Below are 11,428 nucleotides of genomic sequence, written 5' to 3'. Positions count from 1 at the left end.
ATATAGTCTCTAGGCACTTGTGGGAGTAGTTGCTATCAATTTTGTTGAGTTTGGTTCACTTTTATTTTGAAGTTACTAAAAATTTCAGAAATTTTTAGAAAAAGATGAAGAGATTTTTTAGGGGCTCATCGAGCCGAAGCTCGAAGGATAAACAAAGTGAAGAGAACAAGAAGCCCAAGTGTAATCTCCCTCGTACTGCGGAGGTTCGGCCATGTGAATGGCCTTGTGATGATTTCTTGAGAGAAGGCGGGATTCATGAAGATTTTTATTATTTGGCTAAGAATGCAGGCCTCACCGCCTTCCTCCACGACCAACGCGAACAGTATCTCTTACTCGCCAATATCTTTGTGCAAAACTTTCATTTCCATGCTAGAAGCTCACCACCTTCGGTGGAATTTTATTTATATGATGAACATAAGGAGATGTCACTTCATGATTTTTGTCGGGTTTGTTTGATACCTTTTGAGGGCAGCATAGAGGAACCACATCGTGATGATGTGGAGGGATTTATTGATATGATTGCTGTAGGGGAAACGAGGAAAGTTTCTGATGCAAGAATCACTAGCATACATTTTCCTGTTCTACGTTACTTTTCAATATTTGCTAGTAGATGCTTAATTGGTCACGGGAACTGTGGGAACCTTAGTGCTCCTGATATTGTTATTTTGCGCCGTGCCTTGTTTCGAGATACTACCTTCAGTTTAGGCGCTATTGTTGCTAAACGGTTAAATCTGAACCGTAGTAAGGGCCCCGTCTTAGGAGGCATCTTTGCCTCACGCCTTGCTGCACACTTTATCATACCTATTAGGCATTATGAGAAAGAGGAAAAGTTGTTGCCTAATATTTTTCTAAATTATAAGAGCATGATAGCGCATGATTATATTGTTAAGAATAAGAAAAAGATGCTTAACTATAGACTGATTTTTGGTAAGAATAACTTTGAGACTATTACCTTGCCTGCTCCCTCTTTGTTTAACATATTTTCAGGCAAGTACCTTGTTTTGCCGGAGGACGTTTATGCATACTGGAGCGTGACACCAGCTCCAGAGTCTGAGCCGGAACCACCCCTGGACCCTTATCGACAGTCAGTTTATCAGTGGAATCCGGAGGAGATTGCCAACCAGTGGCACCCAGAGGACACTCCCCCTTACACCGGAGAGGGCTACTTTGATCCATGGGCATAGACCAACTTAGGCCAAAAGCCTAAGCTTGGGGGAGTACGTATCTCTCACCGACATTACATTCATGTTCACACACTCATGCCAGTTGTCGGTGCTCATACTCTTTCATTGTATCATTCATGCTAGTTTATTTTCATTTTCTCGTTTTCTTCTTGTGTGTTTAATAAACCTTAAGAAAAAACAAAAAAAATTAGTTGTATCTTTTAGTTAGTTTACTTTCCATGCCTGTAGTAGTAGTAATTAAAAAGAAAACCCAAAAAGATTTCTCGTTCTTCTTTTGCTTGTTGGGAGCTTTCCTGTGTAAGTAGTTTTGTTTCTTTTCTTTGGGGGTCGAGAGGAGAAGACCATAATGAAAATGTTGAATGGCTCTCATATGCATTATTGTTGATCTAATAAAGAGCCCATATTACCTTGTCTTCTCTTTTGAATTGAATGCTTACAGATTCCAGCTTAGTCCAATGCACGTGCACTATTATTATTATCCACACTATTCAGTCATGCAAGTGAAAGGCAATAATGATGATTATATAATGAACTTATTGAGATGAGAAAAGCTGGTATGAACTCGACCTCTCTTGTTTTTGTAAATATGATTAGTCCATCGTTCCTGATTCAGCCTATTATGAGAGAAACATGTTTGCAATGACAATTAGAGATTATAGTTTCTTATGCCATGCTTAATTAGCTAGGAGCTTATAATGGTTTACCTTGCGTGCCAACATGCTATTAAAATGGTTGTGATGTGGTATGATAGGGTGGTATCCTCTTTTGAACGATTCGAGTGGCTTGACTTGGCACATGTTCACCCTTGTAGTTGAAACAAAATCAACATAGCCTCTACGATATTTATGTTCATGGTGAATTGTATCCTACTCATGCTTGCATTCGGTGTTGATTAATTTTAATGCATGTTCATGACTGTTGTCGCTCTCTAGCTGGTTGCTTCCCAGTCTTTTTCTAGCCTTCACTTATACTAAGCGGGAATACTGCTTGTGCATCCAACTCCATAAACCCCAAAGTTCTTCCATATGAGTCCACCATACCTACCTATATACGGTATCTACCTGCCGTTCCAACTAAATTTGTATGTGCCAAACTCTAAACCTTCAAATAAACATTCTGTTTTGTATGCTTGAATAGCTCATGTATCAACTAGGGTTGTCTGTATCCTCCATGCTAGGCTGGTTATTCTCAAGAGGAGTGGACTCCGCTCCTCACTCACGAGAAAATGGCTGGTCACCGGGATGCCCAGTCCCATGCGTTGAGCAAATCAAATCAAAATAATTGCAAACAAAACTCCCCCAGGATTGTTGTTAGTTGGAGGCACCCGTTGTTTCGGGCAAGCCATGGGTTGATGCTTGTTGGTGGTGGGGGAGTATAAACTTTACCATTCTGCTTGGGAACCGCCTATAATGTGTCTAGCATGGAAGATATCGAGATCTCTCGGTTGTTATGTTGACAATGAAAGTATACCACTCAAAATATTATTCATATCTATTTCAAAACCGAGCTCTGTCACCTCTACAAATCCCTGCTTCCCTCTGCGAATGGCCTATCCATTTACTTTTATGTTGAGTCATCATCCTCTTATTAAAAAGCACCAGTTGGAGAGCACCGCTGTCATTTGCATCCATTACTATTAGTTTACATTGAGTATGACTAGATCTCTTTTACCATGAATTACAATGTCTAGTCAGTCCTTGATCTTTAAAGGTGCTCTACATTTATGTTTTGCGGTCTTAGAAAGGGCTAGCGAGATACCATCTTGTTATATCATATCATGATTGTTTTGAGAAAGTGTTGTCATCCGAGATTTGTTATTATTGCTCGCTAGCTGATTATGCCATTGATATGAGTAAACATGAGACCTAAATGTTATTGTGAATATGGTTAGTTCATAATCTTTGCTGAAAACTTGAATGCTGGCTTTACATATTTACAACAAGAGCAAACAAAGTTTGTAAAAGTTTTTCTTTATCACTTTCAGTTTATCAACTGAATTGCTTGAGGACAAGCAGAGGTTTAAGCTTGGGGAGTTGATACGTCTCCGTCGTATCTACTTTTCCAAACACTTTTGCCCTTGTTTTGGACTCTAACTTGCATGATTTGAATGGAACTAACCCAGACTGACGTTGTTTTCAGTAGAATTGCCATGGTGTTATTTTTGTGCAGAAATAAAAGTTCTCGGAATGACTTGAAAATCAATGGAGATTATTTTTGGAATATATAAAAAATACTGGAAGAAGAATCCACATCAGGGGCCCACACCGTGTCCACGAGGGTGGGGGGCGCCTAGCCCCTGGGCGCGCCCCCCTGCCTCGTGGGCCCCCTGACGCTCCACCGACCTCAACTCCAACTCCATATATTCGTGTTCGGGGAGAAAAAATCAGGGAGAAGGATTCATCGCGTTTTACGATACAGAGCCGCCGCCAAGCCCTAAACTCTCTCGGGAGGGCTGATCTGGAGTCCGTTCGCGGCTCCGGAGAGGGGAATCTATCGCCATCGTCATCATCAACCTTCCTCCATCACCAATTTCATGATGCTCACCGCCGTGCATGAGTAATTCCATTGTAGGCTTGCTGGACGGTGATGGGTTGGATGATATTTATCATGTAATCGAGTTAGTTTTGTTAGGGTTTGATCCCTAGTATCCATTATGTTGTGAGATTGATGTTGCTATGACTTTGCTATGCTTAATGCTTGTCACTAGGGCCCGAGTGCCATGATTTCAGATCTGAACCTATTATGTTTTCATGAATATATGCGAGTTCTTGATCCTATCTTACAAGTCTATAGTCACCTACTATGTGTTATGATCCAGCAACCCCAAAGTGACAATAATCGGGACCAGTCCCGGTGATGACCGTAGTTTGAGGAGTTCATGTATTCACTATGTGTTAATGCTTTGGTCCGGTACTCTATTAAAAGGAGGCCTTAATATCCCTTAGTTTCCAATAGGACCCCGCTGCCACGGGAGGGTAGGACAAAAGATGTCATGCAAGTTCTTTTCCATAAGCACGTTTGACTATATTCGAAATACATGCCTACATTACATTGATGAATTGGAGCTAGTTCTGTGTCACCCTATGTTGTAAATGTTGCATGAATAATCGCATCCGACATAATTCTCCATCACCGATCCATTGCCTACGAGCTTTTCATATATTGTTCTTCGCTTATTTACTTTTCCGCTGCTACTGTTACAATCACTATAAAACCAAAAATATTACTTTTGCTATTGCTACCACTACTATCATATTACTTTGCTACTAAATATTTTGCTGCAGATATTAAGTTTCCATGTGTGGTTGAATTGACAACTGAGATGCTAATACTTGAGAATATTCTTTGGCTCCCCTTGTGTCGAATCAATAAATTTGGGTTGAATACTCTACCCTCGAAAACTGTTGCGATCCCCTATACTTGTGGGGTTATCACTTACCCGCTACCATCTTCGATTATTTTGACATGTTTGTTTTGAGAATTTGAGTTGTGGTTTTCCGTTTCCTAGGTTGTTTCGGCTAACTAGGAATGGTTTGACACTGACATCATCGCCGCTCATCTTTGCCGCGGATTCAACATCGGCAACGACCACTACTCCATTTTTTCACAATCAACTGTAAGCAAGGACGGTAACCTCGACACCTTTGTGTACTCCCTTGCCATTGCATTTATGACCCCATAGCCCATTTTGCATCACTTTCATATCGAGACTAGCTATTGAGTATTGTCGGCAATGTTACTTGTGAACATTAGTGATCATAGTTCCCATTGCATACATACCATATCATCTTGGTACAAGCATCTTGATATCATCTCTTGTGTGACAAGGTTGTCACTGCATATATACAATAGCTATCTTGGTTCGTGAAGTTTTGCATAAGAGGACAAAGAAAGAGATCCAAAGAGGAAGAGCTAACAAGCTTTTAAGCAAAAGAGAAAGATAAGCAAAGAGATTTTAAGCAAGAACCATAGGATCATACTACATTAAGATTGTCATACTCGATCATCTTGGATCATATCACCAGAACACCATACATATATAGCATACTTGGGATAGAAGTCGTTGCATTTTTGCTTTGTAGGTTGTGCACAAGTCTCGTATCCGCCTATTGTGCAAACATGTTAGTGTCTCTCTAGCATTGTGCAACAAGAGCATTTTTCGTGGATTCCACATTTTGAGCTCACTCCTTGGTTGCATGACCCCATTTATCTATCCGTGTGTGTGTTTCTGTGTGTTGCTTCTTGCTATTGGTATACTTGTTGCATTTGCAAATTTGCGAATCTTTTCCAACATTACTTGACTCTCACTAACAATTGCACAATTTTTGCCACCATCCCCACCAAGCTACACCAAAAGCTTTATTTGTGTAGGTGTGAGAAATCAACAAGATCCGATACCAATTGTGTTATTTCCTTGCTACACTATTGAGTGATCATTGATCCATTTTCAACATTGGGTAAGGTACATTTGGTCTAGTTCTTTCCTTTCTTCCACTTACATATTTGATTGGGATGATGGTTAGGCCAACTACTTCTACCAACCCACTCTTCAACGAACAAGAAGAGGACCCGAACAACTACGTCACCAAGAACCACCTCTTCGGCGTGCAAAGAGCTTTGCATCAAGAGAATGAAGCGTTGAATGATCACATCGACCTACTCGCCACCGACTTGTGACAATCTGAGCAATGTACAAGAGACTACCTCGACCACAAGCTTTCCAACCAAATGGAGGAGATTCGTGCCTTGTTGGTCAACCGTTCTACTACCTCCTCGACATCAACAAGTCGGCACCATTCAAGCCGACATTCCTCATACACATCTGCGGAAGCAAGTCCTCCATGAGCTCGTCCACAACGTCACCAAGACCATGGAGATCATAAAGCTCCACAAAACCCATTCCATGGCAACAATTTACAAGCCTGCCTCCGTGAACGTGAATGACTACGGTGACAAGCTAATGAACATCCGATCCAAGAGCAAGCTACAATACGCCAAGATCAACAAGAACATCAAGATGGTGATGCCCTTCGACAAGAGCAACACCGTCGTGAAGAACAAACCCTTGAATCCCAACGTGCTCTACATGAATCAACGCAAGCCATCAATGAGTGCAACCGCCAAGTACGTCTTCAAGCAGAGGCCCTCCGACGAGAGCGACAAGAAGAAGCCGCACGCCTTGGGGAGCGCCAAAAATGAGGAACTGTGCAATAATTCCACCACATCAATAACAAAACAATCAAGAGGAGCACGAGGAGCAAGCGGCTTAAGACCCTCCACCACGGCAAGAGTGTCACCCCCCCTCGAAAACAACACAATGAAGAGCAACGCTATGGAAAGCTCAAGTTCAACATGCCTAAGTTCTCTAACGGCACCAACCCCGAAGACTACCTTTCATGGGCATTGAAGGTTGACAAGATCTTTTGCTTGCACAACTATGAAGAAGAGAAGAAGGTTGCTATGGCATCACTTGAGTTCCAAGACTATGTCCTCATTTGGTGGGAGCAAGTCATTGAGCATCGAGAAGCAAGAGGTGACCCACCAATCACAACATGGGCTCAAATGAAGGATGTCATGAGAGCACACTTTGTACCCACATACTATAACCGCGACCTCTTGAAGAAATTGTAACTCCTCAAGCAAGGCACCAAGTCCATTGAAGATTATTACAAGGAAGTGGAGATAGCCATGATTCAAGCCAATGTCACGGAAGATGAGGAGCAAACCATGGCACAATTCTTGAATGGACTCAACCATCTGCTACTTCTTGAACTTGCGCTGGTTTTTCCCTTTAAGGGGAAAGGGTGATGATGCAGCACAGTAGAGATAAGTATTTCCCTCAGGTAAGAACCAAGGTATCAATCCAGTAGGAGAAGAACGCGCAAATCACCAATACCTGCACAAACAGTCAAACATTTGCACCCAACGCGATAAAGGGGTTGTCAATCCCTTCACGGTCACTTGGAGCAATCCCTTCATGATCCACCCTTGCCGCCGCCTCGTGGCTCTTTTGACTTGCACTCCAAGTCTCCTGGGTGTCTTTGGTCCAAGAAAAAATCATCGTGAAAGTTTTATTCCGTTTGGACTCTGTTTGATATTCCTTTCCCGCGAAGCTAAAAAACAAGGAAAAAACAGAAACTGGCACTCGACTCTAGGTTAATAGGTTAGTCCCAAAAATAATATAAAATATCATATTAATGCATATAAAACATCCAAAACAGATAATATAATAGCATGGAACAATAAAAAATTATAGATACGTTGGAGACGTATCAAGCATCCCAAGCTTAATTCCTGCTTGTCCTCGAGTGGGTAAATGATAAAAACATAATTTTTGCCGTGGAATGCTACCAAACATATTTATCCATGTAATTTTTCTTTATTGTGGCATGAATGTTCAGATCCATAATATTCAAAACAAAATTTTAATATTTACATAAAAACGATAATACTTCAAGCATGCTAATAAGGAATCATGTCTTCTCAAAATAACATGGCTAAGAAAGTTATCCCTACAAAATCATATAGTCTGGATGCTCCATATTCATCACACAGAATACTCAAATCATGCACAACCCTGATGACAAGCCAAGCAATAGTTTCATACTTTTGGTGTTCTCAAACCTTTTCAACTTTCACGCAATACATGAGCGTGAGCCATGGACATAACACTATAGGTGGAATAGAATATGGTGGTTGTGGAGAAGACAAAAAGGAGATAGTCTCACATCAAATAGGCGTATCAACGGGCTATGGAGATGCCCATCAATAGATATCAATGTGAGTGAGTAGGGATTTCCATGCCATGGATGCACTAGAGTTATAAGTTTATGAAAGCTCAAAAAGAAACTAAGTGGGTGTGCATCCAACTTGCTTGCTCATGATGACCTAGGGCAATTTGAAGAAGCCCATCATTGGAATATACAAGCCAAGTTCTATAATGAAAAATTCCCACCATTATATGAAAGTGACAACATAGGAGACTCTCTATAATGAAGATCATGGTGCTACTTTGAAGCACAAGTGTGGAAAAGGATAGTAACATTGCCCCTTCTCTCTTTTCTCTAATTTTTTGGTGGGCTTCTTTGGCCTCTCTTTTTTGTGAGCTTCTTTGGCCTCTTTTATTTTTTTCATCACATGTGACAATGCTCTAATAATGATGATCATCACACTTTTATTTACTTACAACTCAAGAATTACAACTCGATACTTAGAACAAAACATGACTCTATATGAATGCCTCCGGCGGTGTACCGGGATGTGCAATGACTCAAGAGCGACATGTATAAAAAATGATGAATGGTGGCTTTGCAACAAATACGATGTCAACTACATGATCATGCAAAGCAATATGACAATGATGGAGTGTGTCATAATAAACGGAACAGTGGAAGTTGCATGGCAATATATCTCGGATTGGCTATGGAAATGCCATAATAGGTAGGTATGGTGACTGTTTTGAGGAAGGTATATGGTGGGTGTTAAGGTACCGGCAAAAGTTGTGCGGTACTAGAGAGGCTAGCAATGTTGGAAGGGTGAGAGTGCGTATAATCCATGGACTCAACATTAGTCATAAAGAACTCACATACTTATTGCAAAAATCTATTAGTCATCGAAACAAAGTACTATGTGCATCCTCCTAGGGGGATAGATTGGTAGGAAAATACCATCACTCGTCCCCGACCGCCACTCATAAGGAAGACAATCAATAAATACATGATGCTCCAACTTCGTTACATAACGGTTCATCATACGTGCATGCTACGGGAATCACAAACTTTAACACAAGTATTTCTACAATCCACAATTACTCACTAGCATGACTCTAATATCACCATCCTCATATCTCAAAACAATCATAAGGAATCAAACTTCTTCTAGTATTCAATGCACTTTATATGAAAGTTTTTATTATATCCCTCTTGGATGCCTATCATATTAGGACTAAATTCATAACCAAACCAAACTACAATGCTGTTTAAAGAGACTCTCAAAATAATATAAGTGAAGCATGAGAGTTCAACAATTTCTATAAAATAAAGACACCACCATTCTCTAAAAAGATATAAGTGAAGCACTAGAGCAAAATTGCCTAGCTCAAAAGATATAAGTGAAGCACATAGAGTATTCTAATAAATCACGATTCACGCGTGTCCCTCTCAAAAGGTGTGTACAACAAGGATGATTGTGGAAAACTAAAAGGCAAAGACTCATATCATATAAGACGCTCCAAACAAAACACATATCATGTGGTGAATAAAAATATAGCCTCAAGTAAAGTTACCGATAGACGTAGACAAAAGAGGGGATGCCTTCCGGGGCATCCCCAAGCTTAGGCTCTTGGTTGTCCTTGAATATTACCTTGGGATACCTTGGGCATCCCCAAGCTTAGGCTCTTGCCACTCCTTATTCCATAGTCCATCAAATCTTTACCTAAAACTTGAAAACTTCACAATACAAAACTCAACAGAAAATCTCATGAGATCTGTTAGTATAAGAAAATAAATCACCACTTATGGTACCGTTGTGAACTCATTATTTACTTATATTGGTGTAATATCTATTGTATTCCAACTTCTCCATGGTTCATGCCCCCTGATACTACCCATAGATTCATCAAAATAAGCAAACAACACAAAGAAAACAGAATCTGTCAAAAATAGAATAATCAGTAGCAATCTATAACTGTCAAATACTTATGTAACTCCAAAATTTCTAAAAACTTAGGACTACCTATTAATTTGTATATTAATCTTCTGCAAAAAGAATCAATATTTTATTGCGCTTCTATTAAAATTGAGAATTATTTTCCTGGGTGCAAAAGTTTTTGCTTTTCAGCAAGATCAAATCAACTATCACCGTAAGCCATCCCAAAGGTCTTACTTAGCACAAACACTAACTAAAACACAAAACACATCTAACCAGAGGCTAGATGAATTATTTATTGAAAAACATGACCAAAAAAGGAAGAACAAAAATAAAATTGGGTTGCCTCCCAACAAGCGCTATTGTTTAACGCCCTTAGCTAGGCACAAAAACATAGATCTAGGTATTGTCATAATAATAAGGCATATCACGCATGCTCATCTCGTACTCCCTTCGTTCAGCAGCAAGTTTTCTTTGTGGTAAGCAAAAATAATCAAAAGTGCTAAATTTAATAGGATAAGGATCCCTAAGATCAAGTTCGGGAGGAATCGGTTCCACCTTCGGCCCATCGTATTGTATGATCAACTCATCATTGTAAGCATTCTTTTAGCAAAAAGTCATGAGCTTGTTTTCTAGAGAAAAACCTAATCCTGTGTTTTGTATAGCAAAATTATCATTAAGTTCAGAAATTCTATCAACTAAAACATCAATAGGGGCCCTTTTTCTTAAATTTTTGTTATAAGCAACATGATCGAGAGATCGTAATCGCATTATTTCTTCTTGATTAAAGAGAATCCCCTCTATGGGAGGACGACCACCATCTATTTTATAATGCGCAAAGATTTCACTAGCTTCTTTCATAATGAATCTAAGCTCATGAGCTAGAAATATGGTAGCGGCGCGTTTAACAGAAGAATGGTCAATGTTAGAGAACTCTAGAAAAATCCTTTGTATGCAAGGGTGCATATGAACAAATTGTCTTTCAAGTTCAACTAAAAGCAAAATTATTGCATCCGCGAGACTATAAGTTTTATGGAGAATAGATCCACCTAACGTGGGCAGCGCACTAGCACAAGTAAAGAAATCTTGAATAACTCCTTCTCCAATAATATTGCCGCTACCTATGCGAAGTTTTTTTAGTGTGCAAGATAGTATATTCTTCATGAGGACCAAAATTAGCAAAATTATCCAGGTTTCCCCCATCATTACTACTATCCTTTTCAACAATAATCTCCCCATATTCAGGCATGGTAACAACAAACTGGTCTAACAAACAGGTAAATGAAAAGCAAATGAAAAGACGAACGGAAGAAGGGCGAAGAAAAGGGCAAATCTTTTCGAAAATCGTTTTAGAAGTGGGGGAGAGGAAAACGAGAGGCAAATGGCGAATAATGTAATGCAAGAGATGAGAGTTTATGATGGGTACTTGGTAGGCTTGATGTAGATCTTGACTTGGCGTAGATCTCCCCGGCAACGGTGCCAGAAATTCTTCTGGCTACTTCTAGAGCTTGCGTTGGTTTTTCCCTTGAAGAGGAAATGGTGATGCAGCACACTAGAGATAAGTATTTCCCACAGGTAAGAACCAAGGTATCAATCCA

The sequence above is a fragment of the Triticum urartu genome, chromosome 5A (genome assembly GCF_056163025.1).
Source record: "Triticum urartu cultivar PI428250 chromosome 5A, HENAU_Tu73, whole genome shotgun sequence".
In the NCBI taxonomy this organism is placed as follows: Eukaryota; Viridiplantae; Streptophyta; class Magnoliopsida; order Poales; family Poaceae; genus Triticum; species Triticum urartu.
Note: the sequence above shows the minus strand (reverse complement) of the source record.